Source organism: Schistocerca serialis, chromosome 2 (assembly GCF_023864345.2).
Source record: "Schistocerca serialis cubense isolate TAMUIC-IGC-003099 chromosome 2, iqSchSeri2.2, whole genome shotgun sequence".
Classification (NCBI taxonomy): Eukaryota; Metazoa; Arthropoda; class Insecta; order Orthoptera; family Acrididae; genus Schistocerca; species Schistocerca serialis.
The window spans coordinates 880,869,807-880,885,448 of record NC_064639.1 but is presented as its reverse complement, the minus strand read 5'-3'; positions in this window follow the sequence as shown (position 1 = coordinate 880,885,448).

The following is a 15,642-nucleotide window of genomic DNA, read 5'->3' as shown; positions in this document are numbered from 1 at the left end:
CATCTCTACAAGGACTACAGTGGGTCTGCATCTTTGATGACCCACCATGCCATTATTCCTACAAGGACTGCAGTGGGTTTGCACCTCTGGTGGCCCACCAATACCACAATTTCTACCAGGACTACAGTGGGTCTGCTCTGTGATGACCTAACTACCAATATTCTTCAAAACGTTGACTGACTCTTCTGTGGGTTTACTCTGTTGTGGCCCATTACCTGTCTGCATGTCGAGTCAGCACTGTCTTTCCGTTGGAAGGACAACACTACTTCTTCAAGACTGCATGGAAATCCACTACTTCCGTGTGCATTGTCTTTCACTGCTCAGACTTTGATAAAAGAAACGGCAGTTTTACTGTGGTGAATGATCAGGACTGTCTTTATGGACTGTGAGAAAATTTTAGCTTTTGACCAACATTGTATCAATAAGTGTGTGCATTTTATATCTTTGTTACTGTAATTGTGAAAAATGTTTGTCAAATCTGTATTGGCCAGTGCCCAACACCATTTGTAAAAATTTTTTGTGGGGAGCATGGGGGCTATGTAAGTAGGCTGTTTATGTTTTCTCTATGTAAGTAGGCTGTTTAGGTTTTTTTATTGGTAACGCCACCTCTGTATGAAAATCACTGGCTGTGCTGTGTGCAGCCTGTGGGTAGTTTGCATTGTTGTCTGCCATTGTAGTGTTGGGCAGCGGCAGCTGGATGTGAACAGCGCGTAGCGTTGCGCAGTTGGAGGTGAGCCGCCAGCAGTGGTGGATGTGGGGAGAGAGATGGCGGAGGTTTGTAATTTGTCATGAAATGCTATATTTATATATGATGATATCAACGTAAATACATTGTTTGTTCTCTATTAATATCTTTCATTTGCTTACTATCCCTATCAGTAGTTAGTGCCTTCCATAGTTTGAATCTTTTATTTAGCTGGCAGTTGTGGCGCTTGCTGTATTGCAGTAGCTTGAGCAGCGAAGATTTTTGTGAGGTAAGTGATTTGTGAAGGGTATAGTTTAATGTTAGTCAGGGCCATTCTTTTGTAGGGAATTTTGAAAGTCAGATTGCGTTGCGCTAACAAAATATTGTGTGTCAGTTAAAGGACAGTCGTGTATAATTGTTCAAAGGGGACGTTTCACAGTTCGACTACATTTCGTTATCCTTGTTTTACTTCTGCTGATTTTCATCTTACATTTTCCTTTCAAAACACTGTACATTCGGTTAGATGCTCTTCCAAGTCCTTTGCTGTCTCTGACAGAATTTTCGTCTTTTTCAAGTATCTGAATAATTTCTCTTATCTTGTCACACATTTCTTCAATTTCTTCGTCATCTGCGGAGCCAGTTGGCATATAAACATATATACTACTGTGGTAGGGGTGGGCTTCGTGTCTATCATCGCCTACTACAATTCGTTCACTGTACTGTTCATTGTAGCTTACCGGAATTTCGGTTTCCTTATTCATGAGTGAACCTCTCCTGCATAAGCCCTATTTGATTTTGTATTTATATCTCTGCGTTCACCTGCCCAGAACTTGTATTCCAACTGCCACTGAAATTCACTAATTCACACTAATCTAACTTCAACCTATTCATTTACCTTTGTAAATATAGTAACCTACCATCGCGACTAAGATATCTACCACTCTCCGCTCCGATCGGTAGAAAGTCAGTTTTTTTTTTCTCCTGATGACGACATTGTCCTGAGTATTATTGAACCAGTGTTTAAAAGACATATCGGCGCAAGTAAACATTGAGCTATATTGCCACACACAACCTATGCTGGCCTACGCCTTCGCCAGCACACACCAGTTGGCACTAGAAAACATTGTATAACAGGCGGTGAACTAAGTTCACCTATGGCAAGGGAAGACCAAGACACGCCTCCATGCGACGCGCCGATAACACCCCCTGTGCAGCGTGCACACAACCTATGCTGGCCTACGCCTTCGCCAGCACACACCAGTTGGCACTAGAAAACATTGTATAACAGGCGGTGAACTAAGTTCACCTATGGCAAGGGAAGACCAAGACACGCCTCCATGCGACGCGCCGATAACACCCCCTGTGCAGCGTGCATATAGGCCGCCGCCGTCACCGAGCTATCTGAATCTCTCAATCTCAGTACATCAGTAAGAGGCATTGGGACTCCGTTTGCATTGCGCCGCAGTAAGCCGTACTGTGCTCTAGTCTTCCACAGTGATAATCGTCGCCTCGCGCCTGTGAGGGAACGTTAGTCATTCTATATAGTTGTGACATGGACTCGGACGAGATTGAAGAATTATTACGTGTTATTTGATTTCTGTTAAGTACAGAACTTCAGATTGGACATCGTTGAAGTTAAGTACTTAATTCGTTCCTGTAATACACTGTATTTTAACCACGTGTGCATTTTGTGTTGTATTGAGAGCAAACCGGCCACCCACCTGTCTATCATATCAGCCTCTCATCATCCAGCCGGGAACCACATAACACCATGGCACAGCCACAACACAACCTTCATATTCCATTAATGTATTGTAAAATTTCCATTGTTGCTAAACAGTGTCGACCTCAGTTTTTTCCATAGCTGCTACCCGACCCTATTTAGCCCTATGACGAGTCCGACTGTTATTGCATACATGCTTGTCACGACTCAGCTACAGCTACTTCGGTGGTAGGCGGTTCTGCTCCTGACCCATATGTCTGTTCGACACATTTGAAGTTCAGCATTTGCTGAATATCCCAGCTTCGGTGACTGATTAGTTTCTAGTGGTGACAATGCCAGAGCACACAACGCCCTCCTAGTGATCAATTTCATCCTGGCGGCAGGGATCAAGCGATTTCTGCTTACAAAAACATGGTTCAGCGTGTTTGGGTCCAGCACAAATTTGCTATGTGCCGCAGGAATGCTCCTCACACACCGAATGACCTCGCGGGGGCCGCCGTCCGAAAGTATAACAGACTTGAATAGAAGTGTCTGGAACATCTGGTAGACACACTAAAACCCTACATAGCGTGGCAAAGGGCCAAACATGACACAACACATGGGGAGGAGCTACAAGGTACCGAACGTTATCCAGCAGTCGATGTTTACTCGTATTTCACTTGGTGTAAAGATGAACACCCTTGAACAGACAGATTTTATTGTTGGTGTGTACTCCAGAAAATTGTAATACGGTTGCGTACCTGCGGAGTGTCACCTCACTTTTGCCATTGGAGTCGTGATTTCACATCAGAAATGTCATCGTTCGCAGTAAATGACGGGGAGTCGTCGAGTAATACCAAGTGATACCTGGCATTCCCCCAAAGACGCCAGCGAGTCCTCTGCTGTTCCTAAGCTATATAAGCCCTTTTGTAGACAATCTGAGCAGCCCCCTTCGATTGTTTGCAGATGATGCTGTCATTTATCATCTAGCAAAGTAATCAAAAGATGAGAATCAATTGAAAATGAATTTACAAGATACCTGTATATTGCGAAAAGTAGCAATTGAACATTAGTGACGAATAGTGAGAGGTGATGCACGCCTGTGCTAAAAGGAATCCGGGATGAAACAGACCAAACTAAATGCTGTAACAGAGGTTGAAAATAACGCTTCAATTGTAAATTTCTTTTATTATCACTACCGGTTTCTGGCTCTCACGAGCCCATTCTCAGGTGTCGCAACTGTGCAGTGACCCCCGAGCGCCACTGTGGAAGTATTGGCTCCCTGTTGGTGTGCCCTCCAGAAAATTGCAATACAGTTACGTGCCTACGGAGTATCATCTCTCCCTGTTCTGCGCTCATAGGTACCACACCGCGCCTAGTACACGTCCATCAACTTACGAAAGGAAATGTTGTGGACTGGTGATCAATGTGGTAAATGTGTCAGCAGAACTTGCCATTAAAACAATTTTTAGAGCCTTTACTCCCTCTTTCTAGTACAGAAAAGCTTGGAAGATGACTTTTTATTCAAACGTTCTTATCTTTTTCTCCTTTTATGTGACGTGGAATAACACATGGGAGAGATGAGCACTCTGCAAACTAACGGTAGAGGTGTCACACAGTGAGAACTTACACCGCTGTGCGACGTTCAGTTCAACGCGTGGAAACTGATAGCGTCAGTATTTCAGCCCTGATACAATGTTTAATGCAGCAGCGCTAGTTACTAAAAGTAAATGACAAATACAGTACGAAGTTAATGTAAATAAATGTTTTATTCTACACAGAGATATACCGTAAATTATATGGCATTGGAAGAAGACCATCTATTGTTGACCCACTACAAATAAAATCCCTTTTTAAAGGTTCTGGCTATGAAATGTAACATGTTACTGAATTTAAAGTCTTGAAATGGACTAGACGTAATACAATGGTACCATCTATAAAAAATAATATGTAATATTGGGTAATTCATAGTAAAGATATCAATAGGACCTGTCAGTGTAATACATAGTGGGTGGCATACTCTTAGGTAGGATGACCAAGAACAGTTGTGAGTTTATTTATGGTGGACATCATTGAGATATGGGTTTGTGCAATCGTAGCTTGCTGATACGAGCTGATATTGCTCATCGTTTCAGTTGGTTTTAGTCCGAAAGTTTTATTAGCAAATAATAGGTATATTTTGACTAAAGTTCAGTCTTGATCACACCATTTATGTTTCAATTACATAGTTAACCAGTTTCGGTTAGTTTTACATAACCATCATCAGACCTGTGGATTAATTTTAGGAAATACTAGAAACCAATCTTTAAATAAAATGAAAGTGTCTAATGATGTCAAAATTTAATAAGATAAAATAAAATTAATTATACCCATGGCTCCCTTAGGATGGTAGGCGGAGCTCCCCTCAGCTGCTACGCAGTCAACTGATGGTTATGAGTGCTGAGGACGAGCTTAAATATGCAGAGGATCCGCCTACTTCCTGTCACACTACTTCACAACTGCCAATCAGCGTTCATAATAGGACGCCACCGTCAAAGTATAAAAGTAGGAAATACACTAATGACATAAAAATGATTCATTTAAAATGTCTGATTAACAGAGAGTTAGTATGTGTACAGCTTATTTATATATTAGATAAAAATAGTAAACTACGATGTGTAATAGTTATACCCATGGCAAGAGGTATGTATGTAACATATGCTGTACAACATATAAAAAAATATTACATTGACATTGATTATTATAAAAACTATTAGATGGATGAGTTCTAAAAATTTAATCAGCGGTCTCATCAGTTATTCAGACATACATAATGCGGAACGTACTCTTGGCTGCTACCCTACTGCTATAAAGAATATTGCTATGAAAACTACAGTTAATGTAAGACGATTCTGCAACGTCCAACAAAGATGCAATTGTGATGCAGGCGGCTCGGTATAATCGATATATACCACAACTCCAAGGACTTTCACATCTTTGATGTAACTGGCACTGTAATAGTATTAAGGTTGCCCATAGAGGGCGCAACTATTACACATCGTAGTTTACTATTTTTATCTAATATACAAATAAGCTGTACACATACTATCTGTTAATCAGATATTTTAAATGAATCATTTTTTGTCATTAGTGTATTTCCTACTTTTACACTTTGACGATGGTGTCATATTATGAACGCTGATTGGCAGTTGTGAAGTAGTGTGACAGGAAGTAGGCGGAGCCTCTGCATATTTAAGCTCGTGCTCAGCACTCATAACCATCAGTTGACTTCGTAGCAGCTGAGGGGAGCTCCACCTACCATCCTAAGGGAGCCATGGGTATAATTAATTTTATTTTATCTTGTTAAATTTTGACGTCATTAGACACTTTCATTATATTTAAAGATTGGTTTCTAGTATTTCCTAAAATTAATCCACAGGTCTGATGATGGTTATGTAAAACTAACCGAAACCGGTTAACTATGTCATTGAAACATAAATGGTGTGATCAAGACTGAACTTTAGTCAAAATATAATTGATCTATTGATCACTGTATTCCAAAAATGTTTACCAAAATTGTAAATAATAGGTAGTACTGCTTTCACTTGTAAATAATTAAAAAAATATAATGAGCAAACTATGATAATGTATATGATTAGTACTGAGAAAGTTAACTGGTTGAAATGACCAGATATGTTTTAACTACTCTTTTAAACCGCACGAGATTTAATAAAAGGAGAAGACACGAAAGACAATATCTTTTGGTTTAGGAGAAAAGTAAGTGTACAGCGAAGGTGAGAATGATAAGTGTTTGTCGTGCTGTGTAAACTTATTGCGTGGAATTGCACTGTGTTTTCAATCGAAATATATAGGAAAGGAGATTCGAAATATTTTGCTAGACTACGGTAGAAGACAAAACTTTGGACACAGTTCCGTCTGAGGCTAACAGCAGCTATAATTTCATTTATTTTCGGATTTCGTACGATCGCCGGCTAGACAGATAAAGAAATACTTTCTGATTATTGTGATACTTTTTCTTATTGCATGTGTGACAGTTTGGGAAGAGACGCGGTTGGGAATTACAAAATAGCTGTATTTCTATTGTATGACTATGTTTGATGCAGTATAGGCATAGGTCATTCTTGGCAACCGCAATAACATAATCATTGGGTCCCTTTACCGACCTCCCAATTCAGATGATACAATTGCTGAGAGGTTCAAAGAGAACTTGAGTTTACTTTCAAAGACGTACCCGACTCATACAATTATAGTTGGTGACGACTTTAATTTATCCTCTATATGTTGGCGAAAATACGTGTTTAAATCCGGAGGTACGCATAAAACATCATCCGAAATTGTGCTAAATGCATTCTCTGAAAATTAATTCGAGCAATTTGTTCATAAGCCCACACGAATAGTAAACGATTGTGGACCTCTTAGCAACAAAATATCGTGATCTAATAACAAGCATCAAACCGGATACAGGGATTAGTTAACATAGGGTTGTTGTAGCGAGATTGAATATTGTAACCCCCAAATCCTCCAAAAATAAACGTAAAATTTACCTGTTCAAAAAAACTGTTAAAAGTTAATTTGACGCATTCCTGACAGACAGTCTCTACTCCTTCCAAACTAACAATATACGTGTGGACCAGATGTGGCTTGAATTCACAAAGAAATAGTGTCGGCAGCAAACTAGATATTTATACCAAATAAATTAACAAACGACGGAGCTGATCCTCCATGGTACATAAAACGGGTGAGAACACTGTGGCAGAAATAACGAAAATACATGCCAAATTTAAACGGAAGAAAAATATCCATGATTGGCGATCTTTTACAGAAGCTAGAAATTTAGTGCGAACTTCAGTGCCATATGCTATTCCACAACGAAACAGTTTAAATCACTTAACAAAAGCAAGTCTTCCGGCTCAGATTGTATACCAGTTTGGTTGCACTCAGAGTAGGCTGATACAATAGCTCCATACTTAAGAGTCATATACAACCGTTCGCTCGACGAAAGATCCGTACCCAAGGATTGGAAAGTTGGACAGGTGACACCAATATTCAAGAAAGGTAGTAGGAGTAATCCATTAAATTACAGGCTCATATCTAATGAGATTTCCGCGGTAACTGATAGAAAGGGATGCAGCAGATTTTGGAACATATATTGTGTTCGAACATTGTGAATTACATCGAAGAGAACGATCTATTGACAAATAATGAACACGGATTTAGAAAATATAGTTCATGTGAAACACAACCAGCTATTTACTGAAACGAAGTATTGAGTGCTATTCACAAGGGAATCCAAACTGGTTCTGTATTTCTAGACTTGCAGAAGGCTTTTGACACTGTACCACACAAGCGGCCTGTAGTGAAATTGCGTGCTTATGGAACCTCGTCTCACTTATGTGACTGGATACGTGATTTCCTGCCAGAGATGTCACAGTTCGAAGTAACTGACGGAAAGTCATCGAGTAAACCAAAAGTGATTTGTGGCTTTTCCTAAGGTAGTTTTATAGGACCCTTGCTGTTATATAGCTATTTAAACTATTTAGGAGAAAATCTGAGCAGACGCCTCAGATGACGCTGTCATTTATCGACAAGTAAGGTCATCAAATGATCAAAACAAAGTGCAAAACGATTTAGTAACGGTATCTGTATGGTGAAAAAAAATTCGCAATTAACCGTAAACAACAAACAGTGTGAGGTCATCCACATGAGTGCTTAAAGGAATCCGTTAAATTTCGGTTACACTATAAATCAGTCAAATTTAAAGGCCGTAAATTCGACTAAATACCTCGGAATTACAATTACGAAGAACTTAAATTGAAAGGAACACATAGAAAGTGTTGTGGGGAAGGCTAACCAAAGACTGTGTTTTATTGGCGGGATACTTAGAAAATGTAACAGATCTACTAAAGAGACTGCGTACAGTTTGATTGTCCGTCCTCTTTTAACGCAGGGTGGTGTAGGATCCATACAAGATAGGACTGATGAATTACATAGGGAAAGTTCAAAGAAGGGCAGCATGTTTTTTTTATTATCACGAAATAGGGGAGAGAGTGTCGCCGAAGTGATTTAGGGTGGACAGCATTGAAATAAATGCGTTTTTCGGAGCACCGGAATCTTCTCACGAAATCTCAATCATTAACTTCCTCCTCCAAATACGAAAATATTTTGTTGACACCGACCGACATTGGGAGAAACGATCATCATAAATAAGAGAAATCAGAGCCAACACAGAAAAATATAGGTGTTCGGCTTTTCCGCACTGTACGAGATTCCAATAATAGAAAATTATTGTGAAGGTGGTTCGATGAACTATCTGCCAGGCATTTAAATGTGATTTGCAGAGTACCCATGTAGATGTAGATGTAGATGCAGTACGTGTGTCAGTGCAAGGCTTAAACACCTGATTAATGCTGATAGTACGACTGATGCATTTTTATACACAGCAAAGTATAAACTGTACGTATCGATAGTAAATGGCAATATTAAACGATGCAGAATCAACATACCTAGCAACACAGTAACAGCACAGCACATTGCTGAGTATGTTCAACACAAAAGGTAAGAAGTAAAGGATTAGACTGAAGATACTGGAGAACCGCCACTACACAATGCAGCAGAAGACAAAAGCAAAGAAAGCCGTCCTTCATCTACACAGCATCTTCTGTGGTATATTCATTAACGTGGCCCACAGGGCAATTAGGCAGCGTTTGCTTTGTAGTTCGCAACTCGGAGCAATTTCCATCTTAAGCGGAAGGCGGCAAAGACGCTCACTCTGACACCCATTCTCATGTTTACGACGTGCCTCTACCCTCACCATTACGCTTCCGCAGTGCCTTGCACGCCTTGAATTAACATTATTTGAGCCCTATCGCAGATTTAACCTGTTCTGATGCACTAAAATAAGAAGTAAAGTATTATTTGTCCTCTTAGACGCCATCGACCTTTCGAATGTCTGGATCCAGTCTCTATTTCTTTCTATTCTGTGACTAAATTTTCTGCACGAATTATTCCACATCGATCACAGACGAATAGGAAATCGGAATTTAAAGCCATCAGATATGCTATACAGCAGAGTTCCTTTTTGGCTCATGTATTGTTCTTGATATACCACAACGATCTTCTACGTTCGCTGTCGCAAGACTCCAATTTTATCCTATCTTCAAATGATACAAGCGTAGGAATAAAGTTTAATATCAGTCTTCTTGCTGAAAAGGCCACTAACGAGGTGTCTGGTGACATCGACAGAGAATTCAGGGCAAATGAAACGTAATTAAATTTCGTAAAGATGTAGTACAGAAAAGTAACTAATTTTGAGAGGATTGTACAAGACACAAAAATGGACTGATTTAGAAATGTAGGAACTACTAAAGTTTTGGGCCATAGGTGGATCATAGCCTCACTTGCAAAGAAGAAGAAGAAAAAAAGACCAACCACTTCCTATCGTAATAATTGGCGAGTCAAGCGTAATAGCTGCATTAACCAGAGGTTACACATTCGCTGCCACATACATTCCGCACTTTGTCCTTGGCATCTAGTGAGCGACAATTCGTTCTTAATACAGTTCATTGACATATTTCAGTAGAAGTAATTAAATATCTTATTCCAGAAAAGTTTTGCTGTAAGCTTGGTTACTGTAATAGAGGACGTTAAAATGGAAAGAACTGCTGGACGTTGCTTATTTCCATTCCATAATTTGTTCGGGATTCCATTCTTTGCTGGGAGAATATTTTCAAAATCTGTAAGAGTGTTATAAAAGCCGTAATTAGTCTCAAAACACCCTGCACTGAGTGTGATACGCATGAATTTAAGATTAGAATTAAAAGAGCTTCTAGAGAAGCTTCAAAGTGATAACATAAGTACGGAGGAAAGGCAGATACATGCAGTCATTAAATTGCAAGAGCAAATTAAATATTTTTGATGTAATGTGATAGAATTTATAACTTGTAAGAGGTCCATGATTAAGGAATTTGTTGCTAGCGCACTCGATCAGATGTAATTTCGATGGATTGCTCACGCGCTGCCTGCGATATGTTAGCCGTAAGAGAATCTCAGACCAGAGAGCAGTGTTGACTGCAGTACGAACTGTGTAGCAGTAGGAGTAAGTTGCTAGCAGTCTGGTGTATCGAGTTGGCTTGGCCGGTCGTGGGGGTCGATGGCGGTGCCTCAGCGTTGCAGTATAAGGTAAAAGCAGCCTCGCGCGTATGTACTACTGTAAAATCAAGTCCCATGTAAAAAAAAAATTATAAAAAGTCTCTTAATAATAATCTTTCTTATAAAAATTAACTTTTTGACAAGCACTCATTTCAATTTAAAGCATTTACTACTTTCTTAAAATTCATGGTCATCCCGATTGTTGTAAAGGAGGATCAGTTGTTTCTTTTATACATGACAAATCTATCGGTGAACATTGGACTGGGCTGTGCCAGAAAAATTTCTTATAGGAGCAGATATATATGCGTTATCCGCTGACCTTATAGAGGTAAGAATTTTTGTTTCTTTCAGGGCCATGACGCAGCACTGCTGACGTCCAAATATATCAGTTTAGATTCACAGTCAGTCAACTATTGAAAGATTACATATGAGTCACGTTTTTTATTAGGAGGGTACTCACATTTTTATTATTGGTAGGTTACGAAATTTATCTGTTGGCAGGTTATGCTAAATTTTAATGCTATATAATTATTTTTTATTGGGAGGTTAGGCTAAATGTCAATGCTATATACATATTTTTCTGTTGGGAGGTTACACTTGCCGACAACGGGCCAGAATCGCATTTTTGTGAATTTCTGAGAAGTAGTCACTTACATATCTGCTCTTATTTACTTAATGTTAAATGCAGTTTCCATGTGGCTCTCCGCATTTACTAATTTGTCATTATTTCTTTCACAGATCATCGGTAATCTATTGCTCTTTGTTGTTATTGTATTTGTTCCATTTTTGCTTTGTCTTTGTTACATTTTGTGCTTACCTTTCACTTGTGAAAATGCCGCGAAAAACAGCTAACAGTACATCGCGATGCGCAATGAGTGGAAATAACGACTTGAATAATTTGACTGATAATACCAGCGACACTCAGTACCGTAATGATAATCCTCCAATTGTAGATAATCAGTGCATGCCAACCACCAGTAATGATTTTTTTTTCAAATGATGAACCAACAAATTCAATTATGTCCACACTAAATTTAACGACAATTGATGACGCGGCACGTTCCGCTACAATGAACGCTGCCCAGTTTCGCACACCTGATTTGCAAAATTTACACAGTGAACAGATAAATGATTCTGACGAAGAGGAACAATGTACTCAAAATCCGTCAGATTTATTTGATTCCGATGTAGTGACAAACAGTGAACATCCGATTAGCAAACCTTTTCGTAAATCAGACATTACCAAATGCTTACACAAAACGTGACACATGCAAATACACCATCACACAGCACAGTGAATAGAGTCGCTAATTTTGGCTGGGATCAAGTTATGGCATTATTGCTACAACATAATGAATAGTGCAAACAACTCAATGGAAAATACGACAACCATTTCAAACCACTTAATGAAAATCTCAAACTCTCCAATGAAAAACAAGACAACAATTATAAGCAAGTTAATGAATCGAACAAACAGTCGAATGAAAAACATGACAACAATTATAAACAACTTAATGAAAATCTCAAACAGTTGAATGAATCGAACAAACAACTGAGTGAACAAAGCAAACAACTTAGTGAACAGAACAAACAACTTAGTGAACAGATTACAGCCGTTCCCGTGCAATGTCATGATACTAAAGAACAATAACGTGAAGATATTAAGGCTTGTGTTAGGAATAATAGTGAAGAAATTAGATCTGTTGCACAAGAATTAAGTACTACACACGCAGCCACAACAGAATCACTTAGAGATGAAATTGGTGCGGTCGCTAATCAATGTTCTGAAAACGTAACACAGTTACGCGACGAGTTTAAATTAATGTCAGCAGAACTTTCACGCACTCTGGATGCGAAATTCGATAAGAAATTTGAACAACAGAACTGCCAAATTGACGAACGTTTTAAAGTGACAAAAATGAAAAATGTTTCAGTATGTAACACGTCACAGCATATGCCACATCTTGAACATTTGTCACACTCACACAGCCAGTGTAACTTAGGTAATTTACAGAGAATACGTGACTTGGATTCTGGGCAGACACAGACAAACGGATTATCATACAATCTTGAACCAGTTCAGACGTACAGAAACGATAATTTTGATTATAAGCACATTCTATAATTGAGAAAATTTTAGGTATTTAAAAATGACAGAAGACAAATTCACCCTTTGTACTGGATACAACAATATGCCTTTGAATTTTCACTGGCATTGCCTGTAACGCAGAAACTAAAATTTAATTGTAGCACGTAAGTGACGTCAGGGGATTCATTACACTTCAATGAAAAAGTGCCGTAGCGTGCACAGGACCCAGAGCCGTAATAGTGCTATTTCTTCTTTAGTTTTCTGCACTGCTGCCTTCTCTTCTACTTTCCTTTATATGTATCCAAACAACTCTTCAAATATCGATCTATCTAGAAATTAGAATGAGTAAAGAAAATCTGATATGACAAGTTTTATACGAAAGTGACAGTTCTCAGACACTCGCAAAACAACAAGAACTACCAGAACTTGAATAACAGACAAAATTTTAATTATCGGTACCATCAAAATTATCAGCAACAGCAAACACATTTTGGCAACAATAGAGGCTTTTCCACACAACAGCAACAAAACCAGCCGGTTACCATACCTGACCAACAAAGTAGTGTGCAAGGTCAGCCAAACTTTAATGTTTCGCCGCCTACGCGTATAGCGTCGGCTCCACGAAATAGTAACGCACAACAATAAGGAAATTACTACGTGCAGAAAACACATCATTTCAACTCGTATCGCAACTGGCCGTATAGCAACGATTATCATGACAGACGTAAAAGTAATGAGCACAGTTTTCAGCCTATATTTAATAACAGCAGGAGAATCATCCGCAACAACAGATTATTACGAACGAACCGGACAGTCGGTATGCTCAGCCAAATACGTCAGGACGAAGTACCAGAACAGTACAGTCGATATTCCACAGCATCCTCCCGCAAATAACAGCACGTCAGAAAGAATTTGTCTAGTTACAGTACAGGTTGCATCTTCCAGCAACGTAAGTACTACTTTTGACACACAGAATCTTGTTCACGAAAATGTTATTACTTTTGACGACATCCGAGACACTTTTGCATGAAAAACCAGTTATACAAATAAACCATTTCCCACCCTATTATTGAAGTAAAGACTGGATCATCCACATTTTCAGCGTAATCGATTCTGGATCAATAAATGAAGAAACATTCATCGAATGTAATAAAGAGAATACTTATCCTGCGTTACCATTAGGTAAAACTAAAGTGAAAGTAACAGTGTCTGGTAAAGGAGTAGATGTAAAATTACAGACACACTTATCATTTCGTATTGCAGGTCATACGTTCTGCTAAAATTTTTGGATGTTTCCCTTATTGACAACAGACGTTATTTTAGGTACGAATTTTATGGTGCAACGCTATGCAATTATTGACTTTCAAAATTCGTATTTAATGTTAGAGGATGAAAAAGTACAATACGTACGTACACAACTGTAATACACCAGACGAAGCTGACTATGACGTTATGCAAATGATTTCTTATAAAGTAAAACAGAGCAACGCAAATACAGTTGACGAACGTACTCAACTACGCAAAATTCTTTTACAGCAAGCTCCAGTTCTTGACAACGTCCCTGGTACTATGTCCGGTTTCATGTATGAATTTCAAGTTAAACAGTACGACACATTTAAAACCAAACATTATCCTATTCCGTATATCTACAGAGAACAAGTTAAGAAAGAATTACAAGCTATGCTAGACCAGGGAATTATTGAACCAGCAGTTAGTCCGTACATAAACTAGCTCCATAGTATTAAGAAAAAGGATGGTTCACTTCGACTCGTACTTGATTCACATCATGTCAGCGACATCATTATTAATGAAACAGATCGCCCTCAGACACTAGAAGAACTTGTACAGAAATTTCATGGTACTGCTATTTATTCCACGTTAGATTTAAAATCGGGATTTTGGCAAATTCAGCTCCATCCGAACTGCAGAAAGTACACAGCATTTCTCTGTTTTGGTGATTGTTATCAATTTTGCAAATTACCGTTCGGTTTAACAATTTCTTCAGCAGCATTTATTCGCGGTTTGAATACTATACTTCCGACAGAACGTAAAGACAGAATCACAACATATGTAGACGACATCCTTATTGCAGAGGCTAACTGGTCTAAACACAGTTTTATTCTTGAACAACTGTTGCAAACTTTTCGTGCGTAAAGACTCACAGTTAATATTAGCAAATCACATTTTGGCAAGACTTCTGTAAAATTTCTTGGACATGTTATTTCAGCAGAAGGCATTGCGCCTGACCCGGAAAAACTTCATGATTTACGTGACATTACTGTTCCAACGACAAAGAACCAACTACGCAGCTTTCTGGGATTAATTAACTTTTTCAGTAAATTTATTCATTACCTTGCTTTACACACCCCTAGATTATGCCAATTGACGGGTAAAAACGCTATTTGGTCCTGGGATAGCCAAGCACAATCTGAGTTTGTTAATCTGAAACATGACTTGTTGAATGCATCACTTTTCTCACACGTAGATCCTACCAGAAATTTTTCCATTGCCACCGACAGTTCTAACACAGCTTTAGGCGTACACATTTTTCAGGAGATTGAAGAAGACGGTACTACAGTAATTAAAACCATCACCTTTGCAAGTCGCATTCTGTCACCTGCTGAACGCAATCATTCTGTTACATTATGTGTTGTATGGCATTTACCAGATTTACGCATTTTCTTTATGGAAGACATACTAGCGTTTACACAGATCATAGAGCTATACAGTTTTTACTTTCCGCTAAATTTACACATGACAGATTAAGCAGATGGAAACTTCATGTACAGGAATTTAATTTTACAATTGTTCACATTCCCGGTGCACAAAATATTGTAGCAGACGCACTATCTCGATCTCTCGGCAACAATCAGCAAGACATCGCAACCAACTTCTGCCAAGCATATTTCAGCCTCATGTACATTCAACAAGTTGCATTTGAAAATTTCATTTCATTGTCATTACGAGACATAGCCAAGAGCAGAGCAAAGACAAAGCATGGAAAGAAATTAGACACCT